At 38.3% G+C, this 15,366-nt stretch overlaps 1 protein-coding gene across 1 annotated transcript in view; it reads left to right on the forward strand.

The window, feature by feature from the left end:
• Positions 1-1,798: 1,798 nt before the first annotated feature.
• Positions 1,799-15,366, forward strand: part of LOC101858213 — a gene marked incomplete at its 3' end in the record, with an annotated part of 45,158 nt that continues 31,590 nt past the window's right edge. The window contains 1 exon segment of the mRNA XM_013087330.2: positions 1,799-1,984.

Here is a 15,366-nt window from a genome sequence, read left to right on the forward strand (position 1 = left end):
TAGCCTGTTTTCTGAGGTAAAATTTGTGAGAAAATGGTCACCAAAATATGATAACTTCTATCACTTGAGAGTCCTTGAAAACGGAATTGTTACATATTTTTTACCTTTAATCGACATTTTTAGGTAAAATTCACATGAAAATGTTGGTTTTTATTAAATTTTTTTTGGCAAATGTTTTACGGCGCTCGCAACTGCATAAGGTCTGTGAGCGCGCGGGACACACCTAGCATTTTCAGTTGGTATGAACTTTTGAATTTTGCCCGGGTGGCGGCCGAAGCCTGTTCTTATCGATCTTAGACCACCAAGGAATCTTAAACGTGCGTAACTTGCACACGAGCCCTCCGAGATTTTTCGCCCTTGTCTGAGAAAGCTAGGTGTAGATCTTTCCTACCAGAAGATCTGGGATGTGGTTGAAAGACAGGAGTAAGAAGAAGCCAAGGAGTAGAAGTAGAAGTAGAAAGGCTACAGAAAGAGTCAGGAGCCCAGATGAGGGGGCAAAGGCGGAGGGGGCAGAAAGTGGAGACGAAAGCAGATGCCAGAACATTGCAACAGAGCAGGAAAGAAGGTGAAAGGAGACAATTTTAGAGAAGAAAATTTTCGCTGTCACTACCCGGATTCGAACCTGGGGCCTTTGAATGAGAGGCGAACACCTTTACTTCTAGTCCACGAGAGCTCTAAAATGTGGTTTTATATGAACAAAAAGGTGTCTATCCAAAAAACTCAGATTCGACACAAATTGCCGAACTGGAGGGAAAATGCTTGTTTCTTCGATTTCATTATTATGACAAGCGCCTGATTTCACCTCAATGCCACGCGTACATTTAATCACAAGAAATTCAAAACAAAGGAACTTTAACCGCAAACATGACACGTACCGTTCAAGCCTGTTATAGGAAGAGTTGAACAAAATTCGGATAAATATCCGGATAATCGGATAATCTTCAATAAGACATTAACCGAATTTAGACTCTTTGCTCTCTTTCCTGACCCGTTTGGCGAAGTGGGTGCTCCCATTTGTTGAAGTGGTGCTAACCCGTTTGTCTAAGTGGTTCTAACCAAAGATAGTACAAGACAAGATGGGCCACTCAGCCTAAAAAGTGTCCGCAGGAAGTATGCTCTTTGCTTCAGATGGCGCTGCAGTCTGTTTTGAAGCTCTCTTTCGTTTTTCCAGAAGAAGAATAGGAATAGCACCTCCTTGCGTGCGCAGATCGACTGCTGTTCATCAGCAGTTCGGGTACGTTCAGTGGGGAGTTTTAGGTTTTTAAAATTTTAATGACCTCTCGCCCTTCATTCTAAAGTCAAATTAAACGAAGAAAACCATCTCCTTTTCCTCCGGAAGAGGTTTTTTGTCAGCGTAACCATTTTTAAAAAGCGTTCTTCCGAAATTTATCCCAAAACTTGCTAGTTTCACTTTGATTTTTTAAAACTCAAGTAGGGTAACTCTGTTCGCAAAGAGTGCGCTTTTGTGAAGAGGGCGCCACCAAATTTTGAGGACACTTTTTTAATTGGCTCAAAGAGAGAAGTGGCCCATCTTGTCTTGTACTATCTTTGTTCTAACCCATTTGCCGAATCGGTTCCTAACATATTATTTACCGAAGAGGTACACTAACATAATAATATTATCCGGACTCTGCTAAAGCGATTTATTGCCCAGCCCTAGTTATTGACAGCTTGGCGAGAAGTATTCGCAGGACGTGCTGGGGAAGTGCTAGGAGTGGTGAAGTAATCGATTCTGATGCGCGCTTTGAGCCCTCGTCAGTCGTCAGTCGCCGCCTCGCGTTTTTCAATGACAATGTAGACCGTGGATCGTGACATAGATTTGACGAGAGAAGAAAGTTCTCTTTCTCTGCTGTATTTAAAGCTATTTTGCCCGAGTGCACTGTTACATTGTTTGTGGATTGGAGCATCCTGGAGACAGACGGATCTCCTATGCGTGCGACTGTCCTGGGTTTTTTTTCATGAGGACCGCAGATTCATTTTAGATGTGAGTGTTTGTTTCTGTCAATAAACAGTTTTGCTGAAAGAAAGCCGTAAATCATGTTGTTTAGTTTAGGCTGTCAAAAATAAAGTAAAAAATCTAAAACCATGATTAACATTTTTAGGAAATAATTTCAAATTTAAGATATTAGATCTATGAATTTAATTATTCTTGCTTTTCTGTCGAAGAGTGTGTTGAGCATAAAATAGCTGAAACAATGAATCGTTTACAGTAATAAAGGTAAGAAGACCAGAGCATAGATGTGCAACACTTGAAAACAAAGACATCGATTGTTACAGTTATGATACAGTTTTGGATGGGGTTGCAAAGAAATGTTATTGTTTTTTTAGTGTGAATGTGTCGTGTCGTGCTCATTAAGGGCAATGTCTTGGAGAGGTATTTGACGTCAACAGCCCAGTGGTTAGGCTACCGGGCTCGTAATCAAGAGGTTGCGGGCAGACATTGGTTGCGGGTTCAGGGGCTCGAGCCTCGCGCCGTCCAGCCGACATTGTGTCCTTGGGAAAGGAAGCACTTTACACCAAATTTCCCATTGGATCCTTTCGGAGATGGACGTTAAACTCTGAGCTCCCGCCTCTTAACTCCTTACACCCTGAGGGTCTGGACGGGAAGTCTGCCCCCAGATCCTAAGCAAGGGGAAGGAACCCGCCTCCCGTGAATACAAGCATTCAAAAAACATATTTAAAAAATATCAAACAAATTTTAAAAATCCTGAAAAAAATAAAGTAGAAAGATAAATGAATGTAGTTTCAGAAAAAATAAACTTTGTGAATGCACAAACTGTTGGAAATGTTCTAACTTAAGTTCAATCGGGATGTCCGACACGTCACTCTCACTCTCAGCCTCGCGGTCGGGCCCTAGATCTAAATTCTAGTCTACAGCTGATTAATCGGAATCGCCTCAAATTCTTACTACAATGTTTTCATCAATATTTAATTTGTCATAACTTGCTCGTGCGTGCCTCAATCCATCGTTATTTTCTTTTTCAAACTCAGTTGTGTTGCTTTTCAATAAGTTGAGACATCTTCGAAGTGTCGGGAAACGCGATCGCCCTTCGATCGGCTCTAATATTAAAACTACAGGAGATGACTAGTGTCTCCTTGTCTCCAAATCTACCAGCCCGAAAAATTTTGTTTCGGTATCAAACGGAAGAAAAAAAATTTTGCAATAGCTATGTAAAACAAAATCCCTGCTCCAGAGTCTCGTTACGGCGAGACTTGGTTTTTAAAGACTCCTGGTGGAACGCGAGGCGCGAAGGGAAATACCCGGGCGATCCCGGGCGAGTTAGGGTGTAATGTGTTTAACTAACCTAGTAGTGGTGATAGAGGCGTTAAACCCATACCCTTTCACCATTAATTGGATATGCAAAACCTGTCATTTGATAAAGTTACGAAACAAAAGCTGCACCACAGCACCCGACGTAAAACGAGAGCTGGTCACTGAATTTGGGCAACGAAAAAGAGTCGTGAGGTGAGCCGTTGCAAAATGCTCCTAAATCTAGTAGACCGTTCTTTCAAATAAAATTTAAAAATTGCTCAGTTTGAAAGTCTAACTTGCTTTTTTCTTGCGTTCAATGAACGTAATTTGTTTGATGGATACGTTTCTCTGAATCCAAACTATAAGCTTTGATCCAATCGTCATATTTATCTGACATGAGGGAATTCCCGCTGGTCCCTGAGTTGCTGTTCATCATCAACAATTTATTTATAGAGGCACCAGCCATCCATGTCCAGGTGCTGTTTTAGCCTCTAGACCAAGATCTATGATTTATTTATAGAGGCACCAGCCATCCATGTCCAGGTGCTGTTTTAGCCTCTAAGTTGTTGTCTAAACTATATGTACGCGTTGTGGACATGTACAGTTAGTTCTGTACGTGCTGCGGACATCTATATCTATTTCTGGCGCAACTTATTGTCAAATATTTCCTCAACTGTCGAACATACAATCTCCATCTTTTGCACAAGGACTTGTAATAATTTGCCGTAACAGGTCAATATTTTTGTAATCACCTGTTGCTGTTTTCTAGAAAATTCCTGAGTAAATACTAATAAAAAAATCCAAGTGAGTGTTTTCTACAGATTTTGACAGATTTACAGCTGGGGCAATATCGCTTTTTAAAGCAATTCCGTCAGTTTTTTCTAATCGCGACATTATGCGCATTGAACGCATGTTTTGAGAACGTTTTGAGCAAAAAGTGTGTTCGCTATAAAATTAATTTCTTGCAACAATTTTTACCACTAAAAAGTTGCTGTTGAAGAGCTGTGACGTGAGAAGGGGGGAAGTGCTGTGAACAGTCACATTTTCTGCGTGACGGAGAGTTATAGTATTTTTAAAAAATAAGTTTATGAAGAATTTTTTTTTCTGAATCTAGGCTCAATTGTGGTGGAAAAATATGATTAAATTAAGACAGATTGATACAAACTGCTGTACCAAGTTTGGGCGACACTGGTTCACCCGTTGAAGAGGTATTTGAGGATATTTTGGGCATAAAATTTTTTACCACACTGTAGATCTAGTTCTGTGCGCGATGTGGACTTGTAGATTTAGATTATAGATCTGTAACCTACGCGTTGTGGATACACTCACTGTGCACCACGCTGATTTTTTTGCGCACTCTGTGTGGTTTTTGTTGTTGTTGTTGCTGTTGTTGTTGTTGCTGTTGTTGTTGTTTTTTCATTTTGCCTTTCTCGTTGTTGTTGTTGTTGTTGTTGTTGTTGTTGTTGTTGTTGTTGTCGTTGTTTTTGCGAGCGTTTTGAATTCACGATGTGTGTTCCTAGCCCAGTGTCGTGCGTTTCTGACATGCGCCCAGGTAAACACAAGTAGACAGACATCTCATTGTTCAGTGCAGTTGCCGTGTGTCTGACATACACACTATCAGATACACACAAGTAGACAGACTTCTCATTGTTCAGTACAGTTGCTGTGTGTCTGGCATACACACCATCAGATACACACAAGTAGTCAAACATCTCATTGTTCAGTACAGTTCAAGTCCAGTGCCGTGGTGGGCAGAAAACAATTTGAAACGAAAGACTGCCACTGTATTTTCATATTGAGGATCATTTTGCTTATGTTGTACCAGCGCACGTAGATGTGATAATGACATTATAGTGCGGTCAAAAATTCATGGCGCAATAAATTTATCCTCAAATATCTTTTTAAAGGTTGAATCATTGTCACCCATACTTTGCCCAGCAATTTATATAAATTTATGTTAACTTGATCATATTTTCCACCATAGTTGAGGCTAAATTTTGAAAATATTTTTTCATTATTTTATATAAAATACTACAAATCTCCTTCACTTGGAAAATGGAATTGTTCACAGCACTTCCCGCTTCTCACTCACATTTTGCATAATGGCTTACGTCACAGCTCACATCTAACCCCTTTTAATGGCAAAACTAGTTAGAAAAAAATAATTTTATAGTGAAAACTTTTTTAACTGAAAGTTCTCAAAACATGCGTTCGATAAAGATAGTCTAGCGATTAGAAAAAAAAATGACAGACTTGCTTTTAAAAGCGATACTATCCCAGCTGTAACCTTTTCAAATCACCAGAAACCACCCACTGGGATTTTTTTATTAGTATTTATTAAGCAATCTTCTGGAATACAGTTAACAGGTGCTTACCTTACAAAGGTATTGATCGGTTAAGATAAATAATGATACAAGTCTCTGTGCAAAAGCTGGAGAGTTTATGTTCGATAGTTGTGGAGATATTTGCCAATAAGTTGCGCCGCGAATTTTTGACCACACTATAAGTAAAAGATCTAGTAGCGTCTGCGTTTGTTGCCATTTTTTGAGTCCAACAGTTGCCTCACAAAAAAAAGGCAAAAGTTGTCATAAAAGTTGCCTATAAGCTTTCAGCTCTCTGTGACGACGTATTTTAGTAATATGTTGACAGAGGTAACTTAATCTACTACTTCAGAATTTGTTGTGCTCTGTTTTAGTTTTAAGCATCCAGAATATCATATTTGTAGCCACACAGAGTGTAAAAACGTGAAAAATAAAGATTTCACAACAGAATGAAATCAAAATTAGAACAGCACATAAAACCACACAATAATTAACAAGTAAGGGTGTGCGTCCACCTATCTGAAGATTAGCCGTTTTCACCCCAAACGTGTGTAATTCAAGAAAAAGTACAGGATAATATGTGAGGCATCGTGGTGGAATCAGGCTCTCGTCAATTTTTGTGCATGTAGAGTTATTGGTATCATCTTAAAGCTTGATCACTTATCTTTATTTGGATGCAAAAAATATCAATTTATCTTGAATACAAGTCGAGATATTTGCAAAAGAAGGAGGTGTTGGTCACCTGTTTAAAAGAGGTAAAATTAGTGAGAAAATGGCAGCCAAAGATTAGTTATTTCCTTAGCTTAAAAGTCCATGGTAACTGAAGATTTACATTTTTTATGCCTTTAATCAACGTTTTTCAGAAAAATCCACACAGAAATGAGTTTTTTAATGGGCATGAAAGGTGTTGTGCCAAAACAAAAATTTGATAAAAATTCACAAACCTACGGAAAAAATCAAGTTTTTTCACTTTGATTATTTTGACGAGCGCCTGATTTCACCACGCTGCCTCACATATAATTGGGTGAAGACACGCTCTAATATAACACATTTATATTTGGAAAAAAGGAAGGAACAACATCAAATTAAATGGCGGGACGCTGTATAAAAACACACACACACATTCACACACACATACACACACACACACACACACACACACACACACACACACACACACACACACACACACACACACACATACGCACTCAAATAGAAAACACGTCAGAACAATAACAAGAAAAAAAGTTAATACACCAGCAAATTAAAACACAAAAAAGAAGGAAATATAAAAGAGAAGCAGCAATATACATAGTATTAGTATGTAATGTACTTATATTCTTAACATGAAAATAAAAAATCAACATGAATTGAAATGGAAATGAAAATAATTTTTCTTTTTTAAAAATAAAGAGGTACGGTTTCTTATTTTCTTTTTATTCCCTCATTTTTCAGACCCCGAGGTTTTTTTTCGATATTTTTATTCACCGGCAGTGTTTTTGTTTTTTTCTATTTGTTTGTTTATTTGCTTTTTTGTTGTTGAAAAAAGCAAAAATTGCTGTCGCTATTCGCCGACAAAACAGAATGCCAAAAATCGTGGCCACGATTCGCCGACCGAGAAAATGCCAAAAATCGCTGCTGCGATTAGCGGGTCGCGGCTGCGACAAACGCAGATGCTATATATAAAAGTTTTGAATCCGCGGACTTCTTAAAACATAGCAAAAATGGTAAGTTCATGGAGTGCACCGAATAGAAACTACCTTCACAATCACATGCAACAGGGAAGGACTTCAACTAGTTCAACGTCCTGCAATGCTTCCCCCCCCCCCAGACTAGCCAAAGGGCAGCATATACGTATCCCTTGTACGGCATTCTACCGCATCCCCTACATTTTATTTCTTATACCGTTTCGAAAGCTATTTTAGTTGTGCATAGAAAAATAAGTTTCAAAAGAAAAATGTTGTTATATTTTTTCTTTCGACAGCTAATGTTAAGTTTCCTCTACTGTTTCGAAAGCTATATTTTTAGTTGCGTTTCAAAAGATCCGTTTGAAAAGAAAATTGTAGATTTATTTTTCACTACGACATTAATCTTAAGTTTCCTCTACAGTTTCGAAAGCTATAGTTTTAGTTGCTCATCGAAAGATCATTTTCAAAAGAAAAACGGAGATCTATTTTTCACTTCGACAATTAATCTTAGGGATATTTTAAAGTAACCAGTCAATGAACAGCTGTCTCGAAGATGAAACTGACCTTATTACAAGTTATTTTAAGTATACTTGCAGACCTATACTTTAGGTCAAATAGGTTTTAAATGCTCATCTTTAGAACTTAAATTGAAGGGATCAGAATAAAAGGTGTTCAAGTCAACTTTAAGTCGTTTTGAGAAAAAAAACAGCATGATAAATAACGAAACTGGATAATAATTGGTAACTTTCATAACTCTGACTGAAACGATAGTGCCGTAAAACACCCACTCAAATAAACAAAAATACACACAAAAATACAAACAAACAAGCAAACAAACAAACACACAAACAACAGACGTCTGACTGAAAGCCAGCCAGTCAGTTTCTCCGTTGGTGGTTGGCGGATGCTGTGGTGTGGTTTGCTTCTTCTTTCCTATCAAAGATCTATCGTCCTTATCTCCCCTTCTTCTTTTTTATGTTTGTTACTCTCTTGTAACACCTCTAATCTTCTGGCGCTCTTATGACCTTATGCAGTTGCGAGTGCCGTAAAACCTCTATTAAAACCAAATTCAGTTCCTCCTGAAGTAGGCCTGTGTGGTCAGCCCTGACGTATGGCGTCGTACAAAAGACTCTGGCTTCAGCGAAATTATGAGATGGAAACCCTATAGATTGGCCGGCCCCTTCAATGAAAAAAAGTAGTTATGATATGATGATGCAGCAGTTATGATATGATGATGTAGCGGGAATATCACGCAGCCTTGCCCAGAATACTGTTCTAGGAAATACACAGATCTTGCAATTTCCCAACAGGTAGATCTTTGTTATGTCCAGTGTACACACTCAGGGGACTGCCCAGTTTACCACAGGCCCAGTTTGTCACAAGCCCAGTTTGTCCCTATTTCATTTAAGTATTATTGGGTATTGATGACAGTCATAATTACAGCACTTTAACACTGTGGTTGTAACTTAAGTTTTTGTTTTTATTCTCCACCTTCTAATTGGCGGTGTAGAGTTAGTCCCTCTAAAATGTCAATTCAGCTTGTGTTGTTCAATATTTTTTCCTTTTTTGTATGCAAATCATAGTAAATTTAATTACTCAGTAAAATTTCAGCAATGAATGTTCTTTCGTTAAAAACAACTGAAAAATACAATTTAATTCGTACAATCAATCAATTATTTAAATACTCTTTTTGTGAGTGTCAGTGATAACTTCCATCATGCAGGGCACAGTCGATGCCTGTGACAAACTGGGCCTGTGACAAACTGTCATACTTCCCTCACACACATCTAGCAATTGCTCGACAGGTAGATCTAGACTTTTCCAGAGTACACGGTGATCTTTTCCTCGCGAAATACACAAAAAAAGAAAAAAGGATATTTGTACTGTCATGGGCAGTTGGCGGGTGCTGTGCTGTGGTTTGCTCTTTCTTTCACTTAAATCATCTATCGTCCTATATCCTTTTCTTCTTTTTTTAAAAATGTTTGTTATGTTTCTTTTTGTAACGCTCCTAATCTTGGCGAGTGGTTGGAGGGCGCCTTTGGTAGGTCTTACTTCTTGACTTTCTCTCATGTCCGTCTGTTTCTCTTTTTCTCCGCACGAATAAATATTATTGTCTATGTATTTCTCTTTACTCAAACGAACCATTGGGACTTCTGCACTTATATGACCTAATAGTATTGCAAGTGCCGGAAAACTCTTACTTAAACTTAACCTTTCACTGTAAAAGTAACGTACTTTTCCAAGACTCTGAAATAGGTAGACCTATTTTAAAAGACAGCGGACTTTCCCATTCCAAATCAATTCGACAACAATGAACTGCAACCGCAAAACCGAACCAGCAGGAACGGAAAAACCCTCCCCCCTTCTCCATCTCCTCCCCTCTCCCTCCTCTCTTCCTCTCTCCCTCTCCTCCCCCTCCCTCCTCTCTTCCTCTCTCCCTCTCCTCCCCTCTCCCCCTCTCCTCTCCTCTCCTCTCCTCTCCTCCCCCCCAGAGACAAAAAAAACAACCAGTGTCAATGTATTAAGAACGCCTGGCAGAGCTGGTCCCTATTATACGGGGTGCCCACTAGGAATGGGATCGGCCGATCGGCGCGATCGCCCGACTCGATCGCCTCAAAAACAAACGTGTTTGTTTTCAGTTTCAGGCGATCGAGTCGGGCGATCGGCCTGATCCATCCAGCCGTAGTGGGCACCCCGTATTACTGTCTGAATACCTCGGAGTTGCGGTGACCCTCTATCGACACGATAATACCTCTGTCACAGCGAGTCTCACGACAACGTTCATTCTATCGATTATTATCGCCAAGCTCACTTGGTAGAAAGGACTTAATTTCTTCTCTGTAATAATATGTTGTAAATTGTAAAGCTTGGGGAAACCCCAGAGGGACCTTTGTCTGTGGTTGGAGTGCGCCGTCTGTTGATTCTTTAGAGTCTGCATCTGTATATATAAATAACTCCAAAGGTCTTGTATTTAAATTCCTGCATGTGGTTGAATGATGCATCTGATGTGGTATGTACATTTTGTCAGCTTTGCTTCTCTTTTCATATTAAATTTTAATGAAAGTAATCTGATTAAAAATTTATGTAGATCTATATATACGTGGGTTTTTACGGTCGTGTACAACCAAGAAAAAATAACCCTCTGGGATAATAAAGTATTATCTTAATTTATTCGGTCCCCCCCTCCCCCCGCCAACCATTAAACGACCATTAGTGTGTTGGTGTGCTTCTATTTTCTCAAATACACAAAATACGTGTGGCCTCTAAGAACAACTTCTTCCTCCTTCATGGAAAACGACCCGCAAAGAGGCAAAAGACATAGGCGCAGCAGTTTTCTGATCCGGGGGATCTGGGGGGGTTGGAATCGGTCAGATGGGTCAGGGCATCAGAATTGGTCAGATGGGTCAGGAGTTTAGAATCGGTCAGATGGGACAGGAGGACAGAATCGGTCAGAAGGACAGAATCGGTCCGATGGGTCAGGGCATCAGAATCGGTCCGATGGGTCAGAGCATCAGAATCGGTCCGATGGGTCAGAGCATCAGAATCGGTCAGATGGGTCAGGAGGACAGAATCGGTCCGATGGGCCAGGAGCTCAGAATTGGTCAGATGGGTCTCAAATGTCAGTTTTAGCCTTGTACAAGCTTGGTAAAATCGGCAAAAAGGAGCTATTGTTCTTAACTTTCCGGACATTTTGTGATTGGGGGAGGTCACTGGCTGTTCCTACCTCTTCACTTTGGTTGCCTAGTTGTTAGGCTACCAGATTCGTAATCGTTTGATTGCGGGTTCGATGGTTCGAGCCTCAGCTCGGTCCGACGTTGTGTCCTTGGGAAAGGCACTTTACACGAATTTCCCACTTGGCTCGGTCCTTTCGGAGAAGGACGTTAAACTAGGAGGCCCCGCCTCTTAAATAACCTAATAGTGTTGATATGGGCGTTAAACCCATACCATTTCACTTCATTTTCACTTCGTTGTGTCTGGACAATAATAAGTAGATCTATACCGCTATATTGATAATAATGACAATATGATATTGTCATAATGATGATGATAATAATAATAATAATAATAATTATAATTATAATAATATTTATAATTATAATAATAATAGTAGTGATAGTAATAAATGATAATAATGATAATAGTAATAATAATAATAATAATAATAATAATAATAATAATAATAATAATGATAATAATAATAATAACGACAACAACAATAAATAATAATAATAGCAATAACCAGCAGAAGAAGAAGAATGCAGCGCCTAATCCTTACAGAAGGCGTTAAGCTGGTAAGGCCTGCCCCTTTCCTCTCTACCTTTCTGTTTTCTGCGGGGTAGTGTTGCCTGCGTCACTAGGTAGCCCACTTCACCTGCCCCTACTGTTCTGTGATGTTTGTGACAGTTATAATAATAATTATAATAATTGCATTTATATAGCGCATATCCAAACTCAAGAGCATGCTCTATGCGCTTTACAAATATTATTACCCCAGCAGACCCTCTGAGAGCACTCAGAAACTTTCTCAGCTTCCGCGGAAGCATACAGTGCAAGCTGAAGATTTCACGCGCTCAAACACTATCAAACTGACAAGATCTTTCACTGTCTATAGCTGGGTACCCATTTCCACCTGGGTGAAGTGGGGAAATTTTGTGCAAAGTGCCTTTCCCAAGAACACAACGTCGGGATATTATCATTGACAACACCACCTTGTGTATTGATATCCTGTAAGTCATTTGATGCAACATTTTGTAGTGAAAGAATGAAAATTAAAAGAGAACAATCTACATTTCTGTATGGTTGGACCAAAATTCCAAATGTTGTCACGGTTAGGTATCTTGTTTTGCTCAGTTTAGTGACTTAAGCCCCCCTTAACAAAACTGCCCAAAAACTTAGTTTTGATGAGTGAACACTTTCTTTTTCCATAATGGACTTCCCAGACTACATTGGGAATGATGGCACTAGCTCAGTTTGTCTATGTTGGCTGAGGTATACCATCTAATCAGCTGCGTACATTTAGAAATATGAAAATTCATTAAAATACCCCATCTATTCAATTCTCAGTGTACTGTTTTTTATCTGTAAATAGCTTAGTTTTGTCAATACTTGATTATTAATTGTAACTCCTTGTTATCTGGAATATCTCTGTAAAAAGTGAAATTTCATTAAACTTTCCAAAACAATGCTACACCTCTTTCACGGGTACTGAACTGGCTTCTGGTTGAGAAAATTATATAATTAGGATATATGAGGCAGCGTGGTGGAATCAGGCTCTCGTCAGAATAATCAAAGTGAAGAAACGTGCATTTTTCTGCTGGTTTGTGAATTTTTATTAAATTTTTTTTTCTGGCTCAACACCTTTCATGCCCATTAAAGAACTCATTTATGTGTGGAGTTTTCTGAAAAACGTTGATTAAAGACACGAAAAATATAATTTTCAGTTACCACTGACTCTTAAGCTAAGAAATAACTAATCTTTGGCGGCCATTTTCACACTAATTTTACCTCTGAAAACAAGTGACCCCCACCTCATTCTTTGGCAAATATCTAGACTAGTATTCAAGATAAATGGATACTTTTTTCATCCAAATAAAGACAAGCGAACTAGCTTTAAGATGATATCAATAACTCTACATGCCCCAAAATTGACGAGAGCCTGGTTCCACCACGCTGCCTCACATATGTGTACAAATTATCCACTCTAAGTCACAAATGCTTGAATGATAGTTACTACGCCATCAAGTTTATCAGCTGTATGCCGGTATTGTTTCAACTCGTAGTTTGAGGCCATCAGCTAGCCTAAAGAAATTGCATGTATATAAAGCACCATTCGCAATCTGCGAACTACATTTAATCAGATGTAGATCTATCTATCTATCTATCTATCTATCTATCTATCTATATATCTATCTATCTATCTATCTATCTATCTATTTGTCTGTCTGTCTGTCTGTATCTATCTGTCTGTCTGTCTGTCTGTCTGTCTGTCTGTCTGTCTGTCTGTCTGTCTGTCTGCTTATGCACTCTTACCATCTTTGAAACTTAAAATAATGCGTAAAGGGACATTAGTATATTGTGACCCAAAGATCTGGAATGATATATCCAGTAGCTTAAGAGAGTTCAATCTTGGTTTTTTTTTTCCAATTCAAATGTCAGTTAAACCGTTTCTGTTTTTAGGCTAATAATATGTGTTTTAGATTATGTTTTTAGCCAGAACACAATACATGTATACTGTTTTTGTGTTGCTATTGTATTTGCAAAGCTCCCTGAGCCTGTGGTTTTATATATATATATATTTTTTTTAGTATTATTATTATTATTGTTATTATTATTATTATTATTTTATTATTATTATTATTATTATTATTATTATTATTATTATTATTATTATTTTTATTATTAATTTTTATTAATATTGTAATATTTTTTTTAAAACCCAGAAGATAATAATTTGATGAAGTCAGTTAAAAAAAAATAGATTTACATTAAGCACCAGGTGCCACTGAGTGTGATATGCATAGAACAATTAGCCTTAGGATTCATTTTACAAAAATATTGCTGCTAGTACTAATGGGAAGAATGAGAAAAAGTATAAGACCAGAGATTTCTAAAACACAATTTGCCTTTGTTCCTAGTAGATCCTGACAAGGGCACCAGAAATGCTATATTCACCTTAACAATGTTGATGGAAAAATGTTGTGAAGCACAAAAAGATCTGTATTTATGCTTCATAGATTTTTCGAAGGCGTTCGATAAAGTTAGACATAGATGGGCAAGATTTAAGAATTATCAGAAATGTGTACTGGGACCAAAACGTTGCCGTACGAATTAATGGAGAATGCAGTGAATTTAAGCAGATTAGAAGATGAGTGAGGCAAGGATGTGTTATGTCACCAGACCTCTTTAACATGTACAGTGAAACACTCCTTAGAAACATAGAAGAAAATTCGAGTCTCAAAGTGAATGGAGAAAAGATTAATTACATCAGATATGCCGATGACACATTTTTAATAGCAGATTCAGAAATGGACCGTCAATAGCTTCTAGATACTATTGTAACGGAAAGTGAACATAAAGGATTATTGTTGAATGTAACGAAAACAGAATGAATGGTGATGTAAAAAACCCCTCAGCAAATCCTATTTGTAATCTCATTAGCAAAGGCGGAAAGATCAAGCCTGTCCCACAGTTTAAATATTTAGGATGTATGATAACATCTGATGCTAGTAGTTTAATTTTCTTAGACGATAAAACGGAGATTTTCAATGGCTAAGGCTAGTTTCAATTTTTAAAAAGCCCTATCCTGAAAAACAGAAATATCTCAAGGACTACCAAAATGAAAGTTCTAAAATGCTATGTATGGTCAACCCCTCTATATGGCTGTGAATGCTGACAATCACTTAGGACAGTGGAAATCAAATAGAAGCAACAGAAATGTAGTTCCTGGGGAGACTACTGAGAATACCGTGGAAGGCGGAAAAGAAATCAAATTAGGTAGTGCTTGATGAAGCCTACGTGGGGCGCTAACTCATTGAAGACGCGCATTCTGATCTTTTGGCATTGCTTGTGCAGACTAAATTGCTGTTTTGAGACAAAACTTTTTTGTTCATACAGCACATATTTTTCAATTCTGTTTTCTTTGTCTGAAACTTTTAAAAGCCAGCCAGGCAACGACATGGTATACTCTATAAGGTATTATCTTTTTGGATTCTGGTCTGTGTACGGGGGTTCCCAATATCTCGCAGCAGTGACTTTGGTCTGCTGCTGATCGGACATATATGTCCGGTACGTCCCCAAAGAGTTAAAAACATGTAGGAAACGACAAATGCAGTATTTGGGACCCCTGAATAAACATAACGGTCATTAACATCTAGCTCTCACTAGCAACATAGAAGACAAACAAGACATGGGTAGACCGAGAGCAACCTACTTAGGGAACCTATACAAATGGGTAACGGGGAAATATCAGAGAAACGTAGCTTTTTTAAGAGCATCCAAGCAAAGGAATGAATGGAAAACCATGATCGCCTATGTCTGCCGCATATCTAGCACTGGATGATTATGATGATGAAAAGTATTATCATTATTATTATCATTGTTATAA

Source organism: Aplysia californica, unplaced genomic scaffold, assembly GCF_000002075.1.
Source record: "Aplysia californica isolate F4 #8 unplaced genomic scaffold, AplCal3.0 scaffold00574, whole genome shotgun sequence".
Classification (NCBI taxonomy): domain Eukaryota; kingdom Metazoa; phylum Mollusca; class Gastropoda; order Aplysiida; family Aplysiidae; genus Aplysia; species Aplysia californica.